Source organism: Crocuta crocuta, unplaced genomic scaffold (assembly GCF_008692635.1).
Source record: "Crocuta crocuta isolate KB4526 unplaced genomic scaffold, BGI_CrCroc_1.0 scaffold1304, whole genome shotgun sequence".
Lineage (NCBI taxonomy): Eukaryota > Metazoa > Chordata > Mammalia > Carnivora > Hyaenidae > Crocuta > Crocuta crocuta.
Genome location: NW_027531278.1, coordinates 1,088,826 through 1,113,418, shown reverse-complemented (window position 1 = coordinate 1,113,418; position 24,593 = coordinate 1,088,826). Strand labels below are relative to the sequence as shown.

General features: G+C 39.4%; 2 non-coding genes across 2 annotated transcripts; both read left to right on the top strand.

The window, feature by feature from the left end:
• The first annotated feature begins 19,791 nt into the window (after positions 1–19,791).
• Positions 19,792–19,898, top strand: LOC144237555 (U6 spliceosomal RNA). The gene has a single exon (XR_013336886.1). It is a non-coding gene; the product is annotated as a U6 spliceosomal RNA (small nuclear RNA).
• Positions 19,899–20,985: 1,087 nt separating this feature from the next.
• On the top strand, positions 20,986–21,090 carry LOC144237557 (U6 spliceosomal RNA). Its single transcript, XR_013336887.1, has one exon. It is a non-coding gene; the product is annotated as a U6 spliceosomal RNA (small nuclear RNA).
• The last annotated feature ends 3,503 nt before the right edge of the window (positions 21,091–24,593 follow it).

The following is a 24,593-nucleotide window of genomic DNA, read 5'->3' as shown; positions in this document are numbered from 1 at the left end:
TCACTTATGCAGATACTTTCTAGTGTGAAAATTATGATGACACAGGTTATTGGTGTTCAGTTGGGATAAAATCCATAGTTGATGGAATCTCTGCTTCATCTCTTAAGTCTTTAAATTGCCAGAGCCAAATCAGTTATTAGACTCTCAATTCAGGTTCCATGGCAATATCAATCTTCTCTAGAGACAAAGGACTTGCTGATCACATCTGGGCTCCTGCTGCTAATGTTCTTGAAATATTTTGCAGGAGCCATATCTGGGGCCTGTGTGACACACATAACATGTGCCATCAACTCCCAGTAGAAACAGATCAGGACTAAATGCCACTAAAGGCTTAATCTTGAATTCGAATCAAAGTGAACACATCCTGAGACCAACTCAAGGACTTAAGCTAGGTTCATAGGTTATTATACTGTGCAGCTGTGGAAGGGAGAAAACAAGGCTGAGGAGCAAGATTATGACTTTCTTTGGATGCAAACCTAGGGGTGTAGAAAAGTCAGAATAAAGACTACAGCAATGGAATTCAAGGAATTTACTTACATTTCTTAGGGCTGATGATGACCTTTCCAACAAATCTCCACAAATTCAAATAAGTACTTGGACTCATCTACCTTTGCTTGTTCTTCTTGAGGTAAATAAAGCTGAATTTTAATGAAGCTCCATGTGAAATGTCTACATTTATTGCATTCTTCAATCTGAAATAGGGCAACCTTGGCCCACCACTAGGAGTCCAGCTCTCTTTATCCTTCCTCCTAAAATTACATTTCTTACTTCATGGAAAGTATCAGCGTTTACGACATTCCTCAGTGGAAATTTTAATTTTATAGCCACTGAAAAGCATTTTGTAACGAATCTGTATTATGAAAAAATACTTTTTATTGGTGAAAAAGAAGGTAATAATATATGTTATATTAGCCGAACCATGTGAAATATAATATATACACGAACAAATAAAATATGGTGTAGAAAACAGGACTAGGAAAAGAAAACATTCAGAAGTGTCTCTGGNATATAGGAGCCAGTGCTGAACACTGAAGAGTTTGGGCTTCGAATCAACTGGACATGAGTTTAAACCCCAACTCCATGCCTTTATAGTTTTGTGGTCTTTGTGAGTTCCTTAACTCTTATGAGTATCAATTATCTCAACTGTAAAGTCTGAATTATCATACCTACATGCCAAGGTTTCTGTGAAAATTAAGTTAATGGACATAAAAGTGGCTAGCACTGTGTCTAGCACATAGTAGGCACCCAATAAATTTTAGGGTTTTTAAATTTTTCTAACGTTTTTTTAAATTTATTTTTGAGAGACAGAGAAAGACAGAGCATGAGTCGGGGAGTGGCAGAGTGAGAGGAAGACACAGAATCCAAAGCAGGCTCCAGGCTCTGAGCTGACTGCACAAAGCCTGATGTGGGGCTGAAACCCACGAATCATGAGATGATGACCTGAGCCAAAGTCGGACCCTTAACCGACTGAGCCACTCGGATGCCCCAATAAATTTTAGTTTTAATTAGAGATGTTAGTCTTAGTAGCAGTATACAATCTAAAGGACTGTGTGGGAGATGTAGTCTTTTCAGGGAGTGAATCAAGGGCAAATAACTGGCCATACAGAGGTTTCTTCATGTCACTTGTGACAAGAGAAAACCCTGAGGAGATCAATCACCATGCAGTGGGCCAGCTGGATAAATCTAACATGTCATGAGTAAGTGGTGTCTCAGGCCAGAGACAGTCAGGCTATTATGCCACTTAATGTGTATCCTTCTCATGAACAATGTGTGGTAGGAGAGCATGACTCTGGGGCACCTGGGTGGCTCAGTCGGTTAAGTGTCCGACTTTGGCTCAGGTCATGATCTCACAGTTTGTGGGTTCGAGCCCCGCATCGGGCTCTGTGCTGACAGCCAGCTCAGAGCCTGGAGCCTGTTTCTGATTCTGTATCTCCCTCTTTCTCTGACCCTCCCCTGCTCACGCTGTCTCTCTCTCTCTCTCAAAAATAAATAAAAAAAACATTTAAAAAAAAAAGAAGAAGAAGGGCATGACTCTATAGTGGTACTAAGCTGCACAGGAATAAGATTTTCTCCACAGCAACAGCCCACAGCTAGGAATGGAGGAGGGAGATGATCAGATTGATCTCTGCTTGGAGTTTTTCTGAGCAAAGGAAGACAGGAGGCACTGATATTGTCCAGAGAAAGTGCTTGAAATGTTGGACCCTAATGTAAAGATTGACTAAGAACTTGCAGGCAGAAATAGGGGAGGTTCACCAAGAAAATGTATAGCAGTCAAGCGGCTGGAATAAACCTGCAAAGGGCAAAAATCAGGGCCACTAAAAGTGCCACGGAAAGAGCAACAGACGAATAGGGGTTCCAACATAAATGGGGAGAATTCAGTTGAAAATGTCAACAGTAGTTTCTGGTGATAACAAATGCAATCATGAAAAATATTCTCTTTCATTAAGAGAGAGATCTAGCAAGAAACAGAGCACATCTTCACCCTGCCACATCTGAAGAGGCTGAAGCTAACTAGTTAGTGCTCTGTAACCAAAAGAACTAAAAAACAACTGCTTTCTCTGTAGGGCTGCCTAATCACAAACAGTCACTGGGAGGCCTAGTGAGCCAGTCAGCAGATTTTGTCCTAGCTCAGTGCAGCCCTAACTGTGCTCTACTGGTAAGTTTGTTCCCCACCTCCACTTCAGCCTCACCCATCTGTCAGTCAGCTTGGCCCGATCTGTCAGTCTGACTGAGAGAAGGAAACCCTTGAGGCCTTCACAGACCAATAATGGCCAGAAAGTGTTTGGCTCACGTAAACATCATTTAAAATATTTATACGGAATTCTAAAGAAAACCAGATAGAGTCTGAAGAAAAGCAGAATGTAACAGTGAATCCATCTTAGTGTATTACTCTGGTTACAATATTTGTTTATTTAAAATAAAAACCTCAAAGTATTTAAAATGCCATTGTGGAAGATAATCATGCCATGTATTTGTAGTTATAAAATTTGCTGTGCATTATCAGGGACTAACTCTTCCTTTATATAAAGAGAGAGACGCACACACACATTTTTAAATACACAATTGCTCAAGTAAAGTGGTCTTTCTAATATAAATATGATTCTGGGGATTTTTTAAAGTCTATAGGGGAAAATGCATGATGGCATGCTTCATCAATTTGAATGAAATCATTGTCTCTTACTCATATAAGGTTTATTAAAGATATTTAATCAGTGAGAAAGAATGAAATATTTACAATTCTCATGTAGACAGTAATGATGTTAAATGTGTATGGCATAAATATATCAACCAAGTCAGTGGAACTTTCCAATTTATTTTCAATCAAAACTTTCTTCAGAAATTACATCTCATAAGACTATATTTAATTAATTACTCATCCATCTTAAGGGAACATGATTTTCCTATGGATAAAATTAAGAATGGAAATTAACCTCAACTGGATTGTGTAATATGTGTGCCAAGCACCATACCGAATAAGCCAGAAAAGGGCAAGTGGCAGTCATGCTCCAACAGAGATCCAGAAACAGGATCAGGCTTTCTGATTCCTTTGCATTATCCCCAGAGGTAGCTTTTCTTTCTTGAACCCGAGTTTTTTCAGCAAGCTTTCAATGCACAGTCATGGGCCTTGGTCTGGGTGAGGTGGTAGGGAAGACAGACACTGGAGAAAATGAGCCTATTTGCATAGGAGCACACACACCTCCACAGGTAAAGTGTCCACCCTTTCCTAGACCAAAGCTGATGCTCATTTTGTGCACCTTCTGTGGTCCCTTCTGAAGACAGAGTCAGGTTATCTGTGCTCACTGTTGCATTCTCAGCACCCCAACCTGCTCCTGGCGGAATACATATGTTGATGTTTGGTGGATGAATAAGTTAAAAAAACAGAGTCCTACTTGGCAAAATGGTGATGAACAGCCAAAGGTTGCCGAACAACTCTCATCCTGCTAATTCTGTTTCTAAAAAACAGAGAGGGAATGAAAGAGAGAAAGAGAGAAAAAGATAGAGAAAGAGAGAGGGAAAAAGGAAAAGAGGGAAAGGAAGGAAGGAAGGAAGGACGGAAGGACGGAAGGNGGCAAACCCCAATCTATAGAAAACCAAAGTTGGATCTACATGTGTTTCTCTTATTGGTTTTACACTTTTAGGAATTCTGTATGTTCTCTTAGTCTGAGGCAATACTAAGAAGCAAACTTTCTTACATTCTTCAACATTCCTGTAGGATATTTCCAGTTTCCATATAGTTTCTGTATGGTGCTAGAAAACCTTGGCAGTGCACAGGTTTATGGGAAAGACTGACATCTACATAAATCCATGGATTCAAGGCAAGGGAATTATCACTACTGGACTAGAAGCTTTGCAGAAGGCACCTGAGATAATTATGCAATGGATCCAAAAGACCTCAACTGGTAAATGGAGAGGAGAGAACAACCTAGACAGAAAACAGAGCCTGAGTAAAGGTACCAAGGTGGAAGGAACATCATGGTAAAGTGATATCAAACTGTTCTTACTGATGCCAAGCATGTGACCCCAGGCAAGTTACCTTGACCTTTCTGGGCCCCAGTTTCCTCATCTACAAAATGGGAATAATAATAGCACCACTTGACAGAGCTATTGTGAAGATTCACTGAAATAATGGATAGCAAAGTGTGATAAGAAACAAAGTAAAGGGGTGCCTGGGTGGCTTAGTCGGTTAAGCCTCCGACTTTCGCTTAGGTCATGATCTCGTGGTTCGTGGGTTCGAGCCCCACGTCGGGCTCTGTGCTGACTGCCAGCTCAGAGCCTGGAGCCTGTTTCATCTGTGACTCCCTCTCTCTCTGACCCTCCCCTGCTCACGCTGTCTCTCTCTCTCTCCTAGAAATAAATAAAAAAAAACATTAAAAAAAAAAGAAACAAAGTAAAATGGTGGTTACCAGGGGCTGAGGTGAGGAGCAGGAGAAATGGGGAGATACTGTTTAACAGGTACAGAGTTTCATTTGGGGATGATAAAGAGGCTGTGGAGATGGAGAGTGGCAATAGCTACCCAGCAATGTGAAATGCACTTAATGCCACTCAGTTGCATGCTTAAAAAATGGTTAAAATGGTAAATTTTATGTTATGTGTATTCTACTAACGCAATTTAAAAATGCAAAACAAAACCAAAAATAAAGTGCCAGGCCTGCTCAGCAAGCAGCACAGTGTGACTGAAACCGAGAACACTTAGGAAAGTAGATTCGGGCCAGAATCAGAGTTCTGAGTATCAGGCTGAGGAGAAGTATAAATTTGATCTATCCTAGTGTCCTGAGGGAACACTTGAAAGTGCTATGCCTTGAATTGATATTTTTTTGTAAATTTGTTTAATGTTTTATTTATTTCTGAGAGAGAGAGAGAAAGAGAGAGAGTGTGTGTGTGAGAAGGGGAGGGTTAGAGAGAGAGGGAGACACAGAATCTGAAGCAGGCTCCAGGCTCTGAGCTGTCAGCACAGAACCCGACGCAGGGCTTGAACCCACGAACCATGAGATCATGACCTGAGCCGAAGTCGGACGCTTAACCAACTGCGCCACCCAGGCGTCCCGACTTGAATTGATATTTTGTAAAGATACAACTGACATTGGTATTTTATAAAGATCACCCTGGGAATGGGTGCAGTTGAGGCTCAAAGAAGGGATGCCAGTTAGACTTCTGCTATTTAAAGTTAAAGTGTGGCCCCCAGCCCAGCAGTGTTGGTCTTGCCTGAAAGCAAATTCTCAAGCTGCTCCAGAACTGCTGAATCAGAATCCTCGTGCTACAAGACCTCTGGTAATGCCTACACACACTAACCTTTGAGAAGCATGGACTTAGAAGACCTGAAGAGTTTAGGTAGACGTTGAAGACTTGCAGTGGGACAGTGGCAGCAGAGATGGTACCATAGTCACTAAGATTTATGGAATTTAGTACATACATGCTAGGTTCTGTATATTTCAAAAACCACCATTTAATCCTCACAACAGCCCCGTGTGACAGGTGCTATTACTCCCATTTCTCACATGGAATACTAACAAGTCATAAAAAGGAGGGAAACCCTGCCACTTGCAACAACATAGACGAAACTTTATTCCATCTTAATTATTCCATCTTTAATTATTCCATCTTTAATTCATTATACTAAATGAATTAAGACATTATGCTAAATTAATTAAGACAGAGATGGGTGCCTGAGTGGCTCAGTTGGTTAAGTGTCTGACTTTGACTCAGGTCATGATCTCACAGTTCATGAGTTTGAGTCCCACTATGGGCTTTGTGCTGACAGCTCAGAACCTGGATCCTGCCTCGCATTCTGTGTCTTGGTCTCTTTCTGCATCCCTTCCCTGCTTGCACTCTGTCTCTTTTTCTCTCTCAAAAATAAACAAATATTTTTAAATGATTTTTTAAAAGGACAGAGAAAGACAAATACTGTATGAGCTTACTTATATGTGGAATCTTAAAAATATATACCACATAGAAACAGAGATGAGATTGGTAGTTGCTATAGGTGGAGGGTGGGGGTTGGAGAACATTGGGGGAGATGGTCAAAAGGTATAAACTTTGAGTTATAAAATAAATAATCTCTGGAAGTGTTACAGCATGATGGCTATAGTTAACAGTACTGTATTGTATATTTAAAAGGTGCCATGTGATTAGATAGTAAAAGTTGTCAGCACAAAGAAAAAATTTGTGACTATGTAATGTGATGGATGTTAACTTATTGTGGTAATCATTTTGCAATATATACATAAATCATTATGCTGTATACCTTAAACTTAAACACAGTTATGTGTCAATTATATCTCAATAAAACTTTTTTAACCTAATGACCAAGTTCTTGCCATTGTTTTTTTTATTGAAATATAATTAACATACAGTGTTATATTAGCAGCAGGAGTACAATATAATGATTCAATAACTGTATACATTTCTCAGTGCTCATCAAGATAAGTGTACTCTTGATCCCCTTTATCTATTTCACATCCCCCTACTCCCCTCTGGCAACCACCAGTTTGTTTCCTGTATCTAAGAGTATGGGTTTTTTTCTTTGTTTCTTAAATTCCATATGAGTCAATAAAACTGGAAAAAGATTTTTCAATTAGAGTTTAAATAACTTGTCTGAAGTTACATAGCTAGTACCTGACAGAACTGGGATTTGAATCAGTCTAAACATTGGCTTCATCATCTCCACTGTACTTCTTTTCCAACCTCAGGGAAAATGAGTTGGCCCTGTTTTATTCCACCACCCACTTTCTTTCTCTGTTATTAAACTCTGAGATGATTACTCTGACAGATCTCTAAACTATTTTGGAAGTCCAACTGATATGGGCTACAGAATATGAATAAATGGGAAACCTTAGAGCTTTCTAGCTATCCACTCAGGTGCAATCTTCTACATCCTATCTCTCACCTTTGCCTGGGTTATACATGAAGCCCCTAAGTAATCTTCTTCCTAGTCTGTGGTCAAACTGAATGTCTTTTCCACAAGCCTGTCCCATCCAGAATTCCAAGACTATGCAAGAATTTGGCTGATCAGCAACAGGAAGGCACTCAATGTTTGTTCCTTTCTTTTCCTTATTTATCAAGAAAACTCAACATTTATCCTTCTTGGTTGCAACAATAGTTCTCCAGAATTAAATTTCTACCATGTTGTACAATAATCATCTAAAAAGAGTAAAAAGTCAAATTCTTCATCTTTACCCAGTTATATCTCAAAACTCCTCAAGCATGAACATCAAACCTCTATTACTATAAAGAAAAGTTGCCAAGTTATTATGGTTCATACCTCTCTCTTCCTGGTCTGCTCTCATTTGGGCCCATCTTATCAGCACCCATGGCCTGACTTTGGAGCCCACCTCTGCACTATGGCTCACATTTCCCTGCTCCTGCCTGTCCTCCATGCCAGACCTCTCAGGCTCAGGCCCTTCATTTCAGGCCCTGCAACCACTCTGTTCTCATCAGTCTCCATTCTTACCCTGCTTTAGTCCATCCTCATGTAGTGGCCAATACAATCCAATATACCAACCTAATCTTGCCTCTCCTCCTGAAGTCCTCCCCTGGATCTCCCACTATCCCAGACTTACAAAGTGGCCCTGATCTCTCCAACAAGTAACTTATTCGATTCTCACATCAGATCTATGAGGTAGGCTCTGATGTTGTCATCTCAGTTTTTCAGGAAACTGAGGCACAGTAGGATGGTCCAAGATCATTCACCTACTAGGTGGCCCATCTGAGATTTGAATACGGGGAGTCTGTTGTTGGGAGTTAAAATCTACACTCAGAGGCACCTGGGTAGCTCAGTTGGTTAAGTGTTCATCTCCTGATTTCCACTTGTGTCATGATCTCACAGTTCATGAGTTTGAACCCCACATCAGGCTCTGAGCTGACAGTGCAGACCTGGTTGGGATTTTCTCTCTCCTCTCTCTGCCCCTTTCCCACACGCTCTTTGTCTCTGTCTCTCTTTCAAATAAATTTAAAACAATAAAAATATTAAAACAGAAAAATAAAAAAATAAAAACTACACTAGACTGCCTTCCATCCTTCAGTCACTGTTTCAAAGAAGTCTTCACAGATTTCTCCCTAAGATTTCCCTTTGAAGACCCCTTTACAAACTGTGCTGGGGTGCCTGCATGGCATCCAACTTCAGCTCAGGTCATGATCTCATGGTTCATGGGTTTGAACCTTGCATCGGGCTCTGTCCTGACAGCTTGGAGCTTGGAGCCTGCTTCGGATTCTGTGTCTCCTTCTCTCTCTGCCTTTCCCTTGTTCATGCTGTCTCTGTCTCTCTCAAAAATAAATAAACATAAATAAAGAAATAAATTAATTAACTGTGCCCTGTGTACATTAGAATGTAAGACTCCTCAGGGCAGATTTTCTGTTCTCCATATGTACAAATTACTGGATATTGGTTTAATCCAATTAAATGTGTATAAACACAAAAGATAATATAGAGAATTCATGTTACCTCTTGTGAGAGAGCTAGTGCCAACTGATTCACCATCACAGCTCTCCTTTCTCTTTGCAAAGTGCACAGTGACAGAATATGGTCATATACATCCACATGATAGAAGAAGGGAAATGGGAATTCCGAATGCCAAAAATCAAAGGGAAGTGGTCCTTAAGAGTCCTAGGGTTTTAGAGCAGAAACGTTTCCAGAGAAATCCAGCCTATTAAATGTCCAAAGCAAATTTTGTATTAGGTTTACCAACCCTATCATGTTTTAAGCTGTTTCAAAGGGTTAGAAGATGGGTAATGGCCTATGAAAGATTTAAACAAGATAAATGGATTCCAAGTCTCTCATATCTAATGGCTAAAGTACTGTTTTATGCTCTCTTTAATTGTCCAGGGCTATCTCCACTCATGACAAGCAAAGGAAAGTTCAACATTAGTTTGATTTCCACTAAAAGAACAAGTCTTCTCTGAAGGACTTCACTTCCTAGAAATGTAGAATTGATCCGAAGTCTCTGTTGTTCTGATGTACACATTACCTTTGCTAGCCACAATAGCTAGACTACAAAATCTTGAAAATGAGTCCCATAGCTACCCAGGTGACAAACAATACTTGTAGGACTTTCAGTACAATTCAGTCAGCCTGTAGAACTTCATGGTTTACATTATTCCCAAAGCATGTCCTAGTACCAAACGCAGAAATCAATCCTTATAGAAGCCTTCACCCTAGAGATGCAGAAAGACGCGTTAACAATGGAATATTCATGGGGACAGTGCTGGTTTTCTTCTGGATGTCCTGTCTGGTGCTATTGTTCCCGAATTCCTTCCATCTCTATTACCAGGGCTAGCCTTTCCTTAGCCATGAGAGTGACTGTGGGGTTTGGAGTATAATTTATTAAGGTATAATATAACACTGTATATATTTAAAGTGCACAACATGATGATTTGATATACATATACACTGTGAAATGATTACCACAATCAAGTTAATTAACACATTTATCAACTCACGTAAGTATCTTTTTTTGTGTGGTAAGAACACTTAAGATCTACTCCCAGCAAATTACAAGTATAAAATGCAGTACTCTTAATTATTGTACATTATATCTCCAAACTTAGTGATCTTATAAATGAAAGTTTGTACTTTTAAAACTCTTGTTCATAATCCCTACATTTCTAGATATGCCACTCTACACCAACCTTGATTTTCTATTAATCCATTAAATGTATAATATTCTCCTAATTGACATTTAAAAAAAATTTAGCAAGAACTAACAGGGAAGCACCGATAGACTTTTATCCTATCTCTTTTAGATCTTTCTTTGATTTCCCCTAGACTTAGTCTGAGTTCTTTTAGGACTAGGATATATGAAAACACTTTAACTTGAAAAGCTAAAGTACTGTACTTATTTGCATTCATGGAGAGTACCTACTCTGTGCCAGGCTTGGCAATGCTGAGCAGGGGAGTCCAGGGACAAGGATGATACAGCTTCTGGCCTCATGAAGTTGACAGTCAATAAAGGAAGAGGCATTTAAACCAATAGTTATAACCCCTCAATTAAAAAGGATTTCATCAAGTTAAGACAGTCTGAATTCCAAAAAAACAAAACAAAACAAAACACAGAACTGAACAAAACTGCAAACTTTTGAATTTAATTACCAAGAGTATGTTTCTATCTTTTCTTTTTGAAATTACAAGGAAACTGGGATGGAGCTTGCTCAGAATCTGTCTTCAGGCCCCTTGTTATAATAGTTCCTAGAAGATGGAAACAACCTACTTACAATGTTATTTTCATATTTAAGCAATAAAGCTCGCTTGGGATAGGGCCCAGACTCAGCCACATATACTAAATTTAGCTTTACAGTAGTAGGATGATAGAAGATTTTTCAAAAAAGTTAAACACAGTAATAACATTAAGTGGAATTTATTAAACACTTGCTCAACCCAAGGCTCTATTATTATCGTCCCCATTTTACACATGAGGAAAATGGAGTCCAGAGAAGTTAGTTAACTTTTCCAAGGCCACTCTGACAGTCAGTGGCAGTGCCTGAGCATTCACTCACTAATGTACTGCCTCTTCAGGACTTGACATGGACCCTCTTTCAACACTCTTACCCATCTGCAAATATCACGTGTCATCTCCCACCTACCCTCCTCCCATCCTCTCCCACTACATCCTCCACCCATGACCTTCTAGCCAACTAGGAGTAATCACAAACATCTCATGTTTCTCCCAATTTTGGCTCCCCAGCCTATCAACAAATTACTTTGAAGTTATGTAGCAATCACATTTATGTCCAATACCTTTCTGCAAATGATCATGTCTTTTAAACTCACCAAAAATCATAAATATACTGACAAACTGTCTAAACACATCAATGTCCTTTGCTGAAAAACATAGGGGAGTTTGGTTTCTATCCCGGTGAGAGCCCAGTCCCTTGACAGTGATTTGTGAGACACAAGGTTTGAGTATTTGAGAATCTCTGGTCTATAGCAAAGAGTGACAGCTGGTGTACTTCAAGACTCTAGACAGCATCAAGGCTGAAGTGCAGCAGTACTCAGGCTTTGTAAACAGTAAGAATCTTGCAGTGCATTCCATTGACTCCTTCCAAACTCAGCTCCCTCCAGTGGTTGGATTTGATAGGTTCCAAGCCCCTACTACACCTCTCTCCCACTCAAGAGTTCTCCCAAAGCCCCTTCTGCATGTTTTTTGCTGTCATTATCCAAGTGGATGATGGCATCAAACCAAAGCTAACACTCTTAGATTCACTCAGCTCCCAAGAACACATTGTTGAGAATATTGTCCCTGAAGTTTCCCAGTCAGCTATTTACACAGAAAAGTTTCCTTGTCTATCCTTCACACATCATAACTCTGTCCTATCTATGCCAGCTACTCTTTGATACTGCACAAGACTGAGCTAACAGACGTGGCTGCGCATTGCCTCTCCTTCTAGGCTTAGTTAATGGACACGTTCTTCCTCTACCCTGTTCTTTTCCTCTCCCCTTTTTCACCACTTAGCCCTTGTATTCCAGTATTGGTTTATTTGTAAAAAAATCACCCCAAGAATTTACCAAAAATGAAGAATAAGAAACTCACGAAGTGTTCTAGATACTTTATCTGTAAAGAATTGAATACAAGGAAGGCATTAAAGGGAAAGGGCAACAGGAGAAACTCCTATATCCCAATATCCTGGTTCTCTTTCCCATATAACTCTTGGGGAAAAGTAGGCACTCAGTTGTGGAAGTAAAGGAATGCTTCCTCTTGTCACACAACACATCTTTCCTAAAGGGCTGTGTATAAGTTAAATCCCATTTATTCATTAGACATTTGATAGACATTTTCAAAATGAGGATTCTATGGCAGACTATGGGGGATAAAGAGATAAAGTCCATATGGACTGCCATTTGGGAGATCAGACTTGTAAATAAATAAATAAGTAGAATACAAGGTTGGAACTGGTGAAATTTAAATTCACATAAAGTGCTATGGAAGCTGAGGAAGAGGAAGAGATTAGGGGCACTAAGGAACACAGGAACAGAAGCACAGAAGCTGGAATCTGATGTTATAGGTAGTGGGGAACATCTGGGTTACAGTAATCATACTTTTTCTTAAATGCAACTTCCTGAGCTGTGCCACAGTGAAGCTCAGGGTTCCCTAGCTAGTGGAAACTTGGGCGATCATTCTTAGAGCCACAGAGAAAGCAGACCTGAAACTGCTACGGAGGAAAAAAACCCAAACCATTATCAAAGAAAAACTATTTTGATCTATTATATTTCAAGAGAACTTCAATTACAATCTCTTGAAGAAAATNCTTCATTTAAAATCTCTTGAGGAAAATCAATGTGTGTAATCTTGTTTAACAATTAAAATTAATGTAAAACACTAAAGTATAGCCTTCAAGACTTTAGAAGATAAACTCTTTCTCCTTCTTTCTTTCTTTCTTTCTTTCTTTCTTTCTTTCTTTCTTTCTTTCTTTCTTTCTTTCTTTCTTTCTTTCTTTCTTTCTTTCTTTTTCTTCCCTCCTTCCCTTCCTCACTCCCTCCCTCTGATCCTTCTCTTCCTTCTTCCCCTTCCCATTCTCTTCCTTTCCTTTCCTTTCCTTTCCTTTCCTTTCCTTTCCTTTCCTTTCCTTTCCTTTCCTCCTTCCTCCCTTCCCTTCTTTTTCTGTGCAAGGAACCACTATCCTCAGAGTAATGGCCACATATGTCTAGAGGTCTTAGATGCCTGAATTCTGGTGCAAGGGAGCAAACTATGCATGCTGCATGACTCAGCACCCAAGGTTCTCTGGGATCGTCTCTACGTCAATCTTACTCTGAAACTGGGCTGCTGAGAAACTCCTTCCTGTCTGCACATCTCCTCCTGCCCCCTCCATCATCATCTTTGCCCCCAAATTGTTACTGAATGAGTAAATAAATAAAGTAGCCATGCTTTAATATTGGCTAAAACACTGGAATTAGCAAATTATTATGTAAAATTTTGGAATCAGATCAAGATTATCCCCATGTTACTGTCATGACTATTTCAGTATGCCTCTTTCCCCAAAACATCTGAGGTTTGTAGGGTTCCTACAGAGTTATTCCTTTGCTCCTTACAAAAAGCTGAGTAATAACTTATCATTTGACTTGGGTTCTATAGATCTGCATAATACTTTACTCTTCTATTATTACTCATGTAGGGACAAATTTCTTGCACATTATATTAAAACTTACAGAAACTAAAGGTTAATCTAGTCACTGCACTAATTCAAAAACTTTTTAAAAATGATTNNNNCAAGCTACACCACACCTAAGTAAGATGCTAATGTTGAATTTTCAAGTTTTTTTAAGAGCGAGACAGAGAGTGAGAGAATGAGAGAGAGACAGAGATTGAGAAAGTGAGAGAGAGAGAGAGAAAGCACGTGTGTGCAAGGGGAGGAGAAGAGGGAGAGGGAGATAAAGAATCCAAGGAATCCCAGTCAGGTTCTGTGTTCAGAGCAGAGCCTGATGTGGGGCTTGATCTCAGGATCATGAGATCATGACCTGAACTGAAATCAAGAGTCGGATGTTTAACTGACTGAGCCACTCAGGCACCCTGAACTTGCAAGGTTTTTATTTTATGAGTCAATAAAGGCTCATAAAATAAATATTTGCTATGAAACTGTCTATGTTACATCTACCTATGGGTTCTCAGAAACATAGAATAGGATTTGGTCTGTGACCTTAATGGCTCAACAGATGATTCGTCAAAAAGACACAAAAATCAAATAATGTATTCTAAAACTCTTTTCTTTAACTCTTCTCTGAAGCAACACATCTTCCAAGCTTCCTTAGAAGGGAAATAGACTCTTTGTTGTCACAAATATGATGCTGGTCCTCATGCTTCTTCTCCCCAAGGACATAGACATGGTTACCAAAATCTACCCTCTCTAAGTCACTCGATGCAGAGGGAGAAGAGGAGAAATCTCTGACAAATGTCATCCCTGTGCAATAGCATCTAAGAGTAGAGGACTGTGCCAACAGATGTCATTCTTTGTTTTGGGGCCTGGTCATATTTTTCCATCATCTCTGAAGCAGAGAAAGTGCTACACCTGGAAGGCCATTTTCTGAACCTACTGGAGATACCACAGGAGTTTTTGCCACCTTCAAACCTGCTGTACCTTAAATCAGTGAAACATTCATGGCCAGTTATCCTAGGAAGCTTGAAGTTGTGATTAACTGCTACTAATCTTCTTGCTCAGACATGGCTAGTAAATCTTATTCTTGAGGAGTTCAAGAACACAAGGCTCATGTGCCATTGTTCACATCTGTTAAATGGCCTAATACAAGTAGCTCAGAACCTCCTAACGCTCATTGCTCCCACAGAACACAACACCAAAGGATGTTAATAAGTATGAAGCAAATATAAAAATGAAGTGTTACTTGGTTGTGTACATTTTGAAAATGCTGACTTAAATATAGTGAAACTGATTTTTTTACTACAAGACATCTCAAGGCTTNTCATCTTTGCCCCCAAATTGTTACTGAATGAGTAAATAAATAAAGTAGCCATGCTTTAATATTGGCTAAAACACTGGAATTAGCAAATTATTATGTAAAATTTTGGAATCAGATCAAGTATATCCCCATGTTACTGTCATGACTATTTCAGTATGCCTCTTTCCCCAAAACATCTGAGGTTTGTAGGGTTCCTACAGAGTTATTCCTTTGCTCCTTACAAAAAGCTGAGTAATAACTTATCATTTGACTTGTTCTATAGANCAAGCTACACCACACCTAAGTAAGATGCTAATGTTGAATTTTCAAGTTTTTTTAAGAGCGAGACAGAGAGTGAGAGAATGAGAGAGAGACAGAGATTGAGAAAGTGAGAGAGAGAGAGAGAAAGCACGTGTGTGCAAGGGGAGGAGAAGAGGGAGAGGGAGATAAAGAATCCAAGGAATCCCAGTCAGGTTCTGTGTTCAGAGCAGAGCCTGATGTGGGGCTTGATCTCAGGATCATGAGATCATGACCTGAACTGAAATCAAGAGTCGGATGTTTAACTGACTGAGCCACTCAGGCACCCTGAACTTGCAAGGTTTTTATTTTATGAGTCAATAAAGGCTCATAAAATAAATATTTGCTATGAAACTGTCTATGTTACATCTACCTATGGGTTCTCAGAAACATAGAATAGGATTTGGTCTGTGACCTTAATGGCTCAACAGATGATTCGTCAAAAAGACACAAAAATCAAATAATGTATTCTAAAACTCTTTTCTTTAACTCTTCTCTGAAGCAACACATCTTCCAAGCTTCCTTAGAAGGGAAATAGACTCTTTGTTGTCACAAATATGATGCTGGTCCTCATGCTTCTTCTCCCCAAGGACATAGACATGGTTACCAAAATCTACCCTCTCTAAGTCACTCGATGCAGAGGGAGAAGAGGAGAAATCTCTGACAAATGTCATCCCTGTGCAATAGCATCTAAGAGTAGAGGACTGTGCCAACAGATGTCATTCTTTGTTTTGGGGCCTGGTCATATTTTTCCATCATCTCTGAAGCAGAGAAAGTGCTACACCTGGAAGGCCATTTTCTGAACCTACTGGAGATACCACAGGAGTTTTTGCCACCTTCAAACCTGCTGTACCTTAAATCAGTGAAACATTCATGGCCAGTTATCCTAGGAAGCTTGAAGTTGTGATTAACTGCTACTAATCTTCTTGCTCAGACATGGCTAGTAAATCTTATTCTTGAGGAGTTCAAGAACACAAGGCTCATGTGCCATTGTTCACATCTGTTAAATGGCCTAATACAAGTAGCTCAGAACCTCCTAACGCTCATTGCTCCCACAGAACACAACACCAAAGGATGTTAATAAGTATGAAGCAAATATAAAAATGAAGTGTTACTTGGTTGTGTACATTTTGAAAATGCTGACTTAAATATAGTGAAACTGATTTTTTTACTACAAGACATCTCAAGGCTTTTCATAGGTTTTAGGAGCACTGGGAATCTCCAAGACGACCTCGCTGAGTTTTTGGTTTGCTTTGCTTTCCATCCTTCCATCCTTTACTTTCCATCCTCTGTCATTAGAAATGACAGAAAGGGGGCTGCACCATGGCGGAGGAGCAGGGAACCTGGTCTATTAAACTATCTAACCGAGGTAGGATGGAGGAGAAGTAGGGAGCTCTGTACATTTCACTCGCCCCCATCTCTCAAACGGAGAAGGCCTGAAGCTATAGGACACTGAACCGCAGGAGTTTGGGAAGAAAAGAGACAGAGTCCAATGAGAAGACAACTTCATAGGTGCCTGAGTGCGAACTGGGGAAGATAAAAACGGGCAGGGACCCGGAGACACGGAGGGAGGGGAGGGAACCCACTTCGCTGGGAGCCTCAGTGAGTCAAGGGAAAAAGAAAGAGTGGCTGGAATTGCTCACAGAACTGTTCCTGGAGAAGAGAAAAACCTTGGCTCGGGACGGGGAGTGATCCTGTTCCTAGCTGTGGTGCTGATTGTGGGCTGGGTGCCCCGGTCACAGGCAGCGCCAGGAGAGACATCTCTGCTGCTCTACCAGCTCAATCCCCAGTAGGGAAGTAGCTTGGCTTGAAACTGCTCCGCTGCTCTCCTATTTTGATCCCCGGCTGAGAAGGACACAGCCTGCAGGTTTATATTTCGGGTGGTATCGATAAAGTGTGCGGACTAAGATCTAGAAATGAGATGGTGCTTGGGATATAGAACACAGCCCACTTTGGCTACTCCCTCAGCACGGGAAGATCAGACCCAAAAGAGTGATTTTTAATGCTTGGTTCAAGAAGAGACTGGGGCACCGCCATTTTTCTCCCCACNTGATTAATTCTAGATCAATTCTTTCTATTCAGATAGATTTTCCCTTCTCTCATTCCTATCACCCCCCTCTGCTGGACTCAGCACTCGGGTCATTGGTTTGCTTAAACAGTCACATTTAATCCATTCCCCAGATGTATATTCTACACTTCCATTGCTACCTTTCTCTCTCTCTCTCTGGAGTAATCAGGCTATATAGTTTCTCTGAGTAACATTATCTTCGTTTCTTTCTCCTCGCCTCCTACCATATTCTCCTCTTTCTAAGAATTAAGCCTCTTAGTCTCTCTGCCTGATCATTGCCCAATTTCGCTTTCTCCCTGCCCTGTCATTTCTCTCTTTGTATATGCATTTCCATCAGCACTGCATACACCCTGGTCTTTATTTGTAGCTGGAAATTCTGGTTTTATGCTTTTAGACTGTCTTTTGTCTTTTGGGTTTTTTCCTTTTTTCTTTTCTTCTTTTTTACTTTTTATTTTTATATTTATATATTTATTATTTGCTTTCCCTCCTTCCTCTTTTTTTCCTTTTTTCACTTCTTTTTCTTTTATTTCTCTTTTTCCCTTTCAGTTTTCATCTTTGTTGCATTTGTCTGGGCATTTACATACCTTTGTTTCATGTGTGTTTGTCTGTCTGTTTTCTTTTCCAGGGCTACCTCAAGAAACAAGCCAAAGTACACATGGTGGAGAGTCCCAAAAACCACTACGAGTAGGGTAATAAAATAACCAAAATCTCAACAAGAGAGATCAAGAGACACCATTCAAAGAAACTTCCTGAACCTACAGTCCCTGGATAGTCAATGAGCCTTCTTTAAGACAGCAGTACTCGCAGGTGCAGAGTGCATAACAAGCTTTTAAAACTAAAAGGAGACAGAAAGCTAGCCAAAATGACAAAACGGAAGAACTCTCCTACAAAGAAATTCAAGGAAGAAATGATAGCTAAGGAACTCNCAAAGGGAGACCTATCAGAGTGGTTGCAGACCTCTCTACTGAAACTTGGCAGGTCAGAAAGCAATGTCAGGAAATCTTCAATGTGATGAACAGAAAAAATATGCAGCCAAGAAACCCCTATCCAACAAGCCTGTCATTCAGAACAGAAGGAGAGATAAAAGTCTTCCCAAATAAACAGAAACTAAAGGAATTCGTCACCACTAAACTAGCCCTACAAGAAATCTTGAGGGCAACTCCATGAGGGAAATGTAGCAAGGAACACGAGGTACCAGAGACACCACCAAAAGCATGAATTCTACAAAGAACACAATGACCTTAAACCCATATTTTTCAATAATAACACTGAATGTAAATGGACTAAATGCTACTATCAAAAGAAATAGGGTAGCAGAATGAATAAAAAAACAAAATCCATCTATTCGCTGTCTACAAGAGACTCATTTTAGACCTCAGAACACCCTCAGATTGAAAGTAAGGGGATGGAGAAATATCTATCATGCTACTGGAAGTCAAGAGAAAGCTGGAATAGCTATACTTATATCAGACAAACTGGACTTTAAAGTAAAGACAGTAACAAGGGATGAAGAAGGGCATATATAATTCTTACAGGGTCTATCTATCAGGAAGTGCTAACATTTATAAATATCTACACACCTAATACGGAAGCACACAAATACATAAAACAATCACAAACAGAAACAATCTTATGGACAAGAATGTGCTAATAGCGGGGACTTTAATACTCCACTTACAGCGATGGATAGATCAACAAGACAGAAAATCACTAACAAAACAATGGACTTGAATGATACATTGGACCAGATGGATTTGACAGGTATATTCAGAACTGTACATCCTGAGGCCATGGAATTCACTTTCTTCTCAAGTGCACATGGCACATTCTCCAAGATAGATCACATACTGGGACATAAAGCAGCCCTCAATAAATATAAAAGTTTTGAGAACATACCATGCACATTTTCATATCAGAATGCTATGAACTTTGAAATCAACCACAGAAAAAGTCTGGAAAACCTCCAAAAATATGGAGGGTAAAGAACATCCTACTAAAAAACGAATGGACCAATTAGACAANCTACCATATGTTTGCAGTGTAGGTGGATTAGGAGAAACTTAATGGAGGACCATGGGGGAGGAGAAGGGGAAAAATATTTGGGGAGAGGGAGGGAGGCAAACCTTGAGAGATGCTTGAATGCTGAGAACAAACTGAGGGCTGGTGGGGGAGAGGGGAAGGGTGATGGGCAAGGAAGAGGGCACTTGTTGGAGAGCACTGGGTGTTCTATGGAAACCAACTTGACAATAAACTATGAAGGGAAAATTAAAAAAAAAAAAGAAATGACAGAAAGGAAACTTTAAAAACCTAACAATAAATATTTAATGAGATTTGGTAGGTAAATAACAGTTGAGGTCTCCTCCAAACTGTTATGAGGGGTCCAGGGGAAAATGAATGTGGTAACTACACTGGTGATTTTTAAGTGGTTCATTGTTTTTAGTTTGAGATGCTCCCCAAAATGTCCCCAACATAGTGTATCCAAAAACCTGGGCACAGCTCTAGGGATAAAGGGCTTACACCTAACCTTTCTTTTAAATAACAATGGAAAGCAGTGCTCACTTTGGCAGCACATATAGTAAAATTGAAATGATACAGAGAAGATTAGCATGGCCCCTATGCAAGGATGACACCCAACTTTGTGAAGCACTCCATAATTTTTATAGGTCAAATATATTTCAATAAAGCTGTAATTTTAAAAAAAGGAAAACAGAAAAAACTTTCTTCTAACAAAAAAAAAACCCACCCAAGAAGTGCAATGATTATTCATTATGAATGTGTCACTCTCAGAATTACCTATGTAAGAAAATATTCTCCTTCAGAATTACCTATGTAAGAAAATATTCTCCTTCATGCAAACAGTGAGAGCCACAAATTAATATGCCCTTAATCCCTAACATCTAAGTAATTTTGAAGCCAGAAACAAGGTAAAATCTGTTCACAAGGTGTACCACTACAGTTCAATTCTTATACATAGGAAATATTCCCATTATAGAGTTTCAAGACTCTAAAGGACAATTTGTGTTTCTATTGGGATGTTTTAATAAAAGGAACAATTTGGCATATGAGACATGTAAGTTCCATGCAATATTTGAAAATATATTTGTGGCACTAACCAGTTGCATACCTGGGGAAATGCCCTTTTGGAAAAAAAAAAAAAAGCATGAGAATGAATATAATGGTTACATTCTATGGTTTATAAACAGATTTTCCATATCTGTTCATTTTTTGATTACAGAAGTATCAGAGTTCCCAGAGAACCTAAACGCCAAATTACATTTATTGCAATAAATATATATTACATTTTATTTTATATATCACACAGTTCAAGGAAAATATGTACGTTGAGTTTTCATTTATGAGAGAATATGATCATATATATACTTATATAAATATAAAATCAGATGCAAAAAATTAACATACAACTTCAGTCCTGTTTGTTCTCCAACTGAGTTTGTGTGTGTGTATATGTGAGCACGTGTGCACACGCACACACCCCTCAATCCAAAACCTACAATTTACCAAAACCAAAAACATTTTTTCTTTCCTTCACTTCACTTTACAATTCTCTCAGGGAAATGGATAGAGTGCTACATTTAGAGTGACCAAGTAGAATCTCTTAAGATAAAATATGATTTGAGTTTAATTCTGTAGCTGATGAAGATCAAGGGCATCTATAAACAGATTTTTTGTGTGTGCTATGTAATTTCACATGCATTCAATTCACTACTGTTAAGAATCAAGTATGGTGCTTGCTTCAGCAACACATATGCTAAAACTGAAACAATTACAGAGATTAGCATGTCCCTAGCACAAGGATGACATGCAAATTCGTGAAGCATTCCATATGAAAACAAAAAAAGAATCCACTGTGATTACTTGATTTTACATTTTGACCTGTGCTTTAATCCTGACTGAGCATATCTTGATTGTATGAATTATTGATTAATTCAGGTGTTATTATTTAAAAATGCAACTCATTACTTAGATTTTTCCCAATCACTTATGACTTGATCAGTTTCAAAGCACACAGGACTCTTACTTCCACTGGATTACAAGTGCATGGTAAAATATAAAAGGTTAAGTCTAAAAAAAAAGTCTAAAAGACAAAAACTGTTTTCTTACCCAAGAACAAGAAGTGAAGAAACTGATGAATGTTGTTTGTGGGCAGTCGATAGTCTACCCAGATGACCTTCAAAGAATGAAATGTTTCTAGATCAAAAATAGCCCTTCTAGCAACACAAGGGAAGTCAATTATCAAGTAAATGCACATTTAAAATACAGGGGAGAACCCTCTTCAACTACCAAGACTTTCCAAGTTAGAACTGACTTTTCCATACAGTGCTCTGATTCTCATAGCAATGCTTTAGAGTGGGGAAAGTAGGATTGCTCCTCACTCAAGAAGGTTCTTCTTAAACTGCTCCTAGCTTCCACATAAAGTCCAATTTCCTTAGTCTCCTAAGTCCAGCCCCCTTCAATCACCATGGCAGCCTGCTTGACCAAAGGGACTGAGCTTGCTGATGCTATCTTGTCCAGTGGCCCTGACGTGATCTCTGGAGATGATATTAAGATTTGCTTCTATGCAAACTCTCCTTCAGGTACAATTAATAAAAAATTTTATGTGTAATCCTTACCTTAGTTCATAGATACAGAAGTGTTGATGTTTATGAATTTCTTCTAACTGGTATTATGGACTTGCTTCATGTTAAGCAGACAGTATTCCCATCTTCTCTGAGGGACACATAATCCTTGTACCATTTGGGCAATACCAATGCTGCAGCCAAACAGCATGGTCCCAAAATAGAAATCTGCTTCTGATGTTTAGGAAACATACCCCACAGCCTTGATGAGGCTTTGAAGGCCTATGGGGATCTGTATATAAAAGTTTGGATCCAAAAAGATATCACTTTTCCACAATCATGTAGAATGCTTTTTTATGCATGTTCTTCTCAGATTCCTCCTCCATGAACCCCAAGGAGTTCATTTTCTACTACTCTCTCAGGGCACTCGCCACTTTCTAGGGTGTCTACTGCTATTCAAGCCCTTTGGTCACCCCCACCACTGGAGTATGAGCACAAGGCTAGAATCTGGTCTCATTCTTCCCTGTCCCCAGCATCTATCACAGAGTAGAAGTACAAGAATCGTGCACTGAGCCACACCACTGTTTACATCTTCTGAGTGCCAAGAAGTACTTGCCATTGCCCAGGCACATGCTCTTCATTGCCTCTCACCCACCTTTTACTCAATGACAGACTCCCTTCCTGGAAACCCTTCCCCATGACTTTACTGATTGCAGCCACATCTATCTTTCAAAGACATATTCCCCAAAGCACCTTCTCCAAGAGTGACTTTCTGATCCGCTCTCCAGTACCCCTGATGGCACCTGCCCTAGTTGGCACTCTATGAAAGTCATGTTTTTCCCATCTCTCACCTCTGTGGGGGAACAGGATTAGTTCTTCGTAATAACTCATGGCTGTCTGAACCTAGCTTGTAAAACTGTGAAGGATAAATCACATTCAGCTGGGTGAGGATTATGACAAGCACTTGGTCTTTCTCCAGAGACCCTAGGGTTCAGGAAAAGAATGACTGAGGATATAGAAAAACATGTAGGAAACAAAGTAGGAGAGATTGCTCCATATGTGGAGCCCTCTCTTTACATAAAAGCATATTTTAAGTGAACCACTGAAAGAGGTCTTGGTGAATCTTTTAATTAAGAATATGATAGGGTGGGGCACTAGGGCGGTATGGTCGGTTAAGCATCTTGATTTCAGCTTAGGTCATGATCCCAGTGTCTTGGGATAGAGCCCCATGGCAGGCTCCACACTCATGGAGCCTGCTTGGGATTTCCTCTCTCTCTCTCTCTTTCAAATAAAGATAACAATAAAAATAAAATAGTGAACTGGTGAANAATTTCATAGCAGAGCTTTCTAAATAGGAAGATTAACATACATAAAATAACAGAAACACTGCATTTGAGAATGTGAAAGAACGTGAAAGTATTACTTACAGATTATATTGGGATATTTTAGGTCTTTCTTCATCCATATTTGGTAAGATCCATTCTACTTGACTACATAGGAAGCTACCAAGGGAGCAAGAATTCTGTTTTCAGGAATCTGAGTCCTATACTTCTGGTTTTTGGGCAAATCAGGGCGTCTACAGTTCTTTCCACTGCTTCCATTTATATGTTTGGTTGTTCATGTAGTTATCCACTATGGACAAGGAAATGTGCCAGTTAGTTTCACTGCTATTGCTGTTGTTGTTATCAGCCATTAAAGCTAAAAGAACTACAGAAAATAACAATTATTACTATTTCAAAGAAGAGCTATATAACTGTCAAAAGAATTCTCTAAAAATGAAGTAGTTGGAATGTTGAAGAGTCTAAGAATCAAATGGGAAAACCAATGTGATCAGACAGGCTAGGTTGTCTACCTGAAGACATTCATATTTTTATTTAATTTGTAAGATAGCTGGACAATACTGCAAATTTCTGAGAAAGTGACTACCGAGATCAAATCAACTCTAAGTGAGATGATGCAGGGAACTCAAGCAGGCAGACTGAGGAAAGGCTGGATCTTAGCAGTTGTGGAAGGAAGAGAAGAAAGTTGCAAGAGAGGGTGGATTTCAGACATGTTCTAGCAGAGGCAGACTAGTAAGAGAACTAAGAGGAAGATGTGATACTATCTATCATAATGGGCCTGGGAGCAGTGCAGGTTGGAGTGGTTAAAGGTCACAAGGTCAGAGATGTCTTTTTCTAAAGGTAAACTGAGTTAAAGAAGAGTCTAGAGAGAAAATTCGCCAGCTCTGGGTTCTCTTGAATGCTTAGGCATCAATGAAACATGCAAGAAAACCCACCTCTATTTGACAAGAATGATCAATTTGACCACACATACATAAGAGATATTTGGACAGATGACTTAGAGATCTTTTCCAGCTTGGGAAAGTCCACGATTCTACAAGACACGTGCACAGAGAATATTTAAAATCTGACTAATATTTAAAATCACTGGAGTGCCCTAAGGGAGTGATTTAAGGAGAAGTTAAAAGCTCGAAAATATTCAATTAGAAGGATGGAGAGAGTAAGCAGCAGCTTCTCCACTCCATACAAAAAACAAGGAAGGCCAGGATCAGAAAAGGAATGAAGAGAACTGGAAACAAGAGATAAAGATGTAATATATTTTGCATAATGTCAAAGAACAACAATTTCAGCATTGCCAAACTCTATGCCACTTTAATCTGTTCCATTTGAAGAATAATTTGTTCTTTGTCAATATCTTAATTACAAGAAGTTTTTGCCAGCGTTCAATTTATTAGCAATGGCACTTACAAAACCATTTCAATTGGCTTTTCATCCTA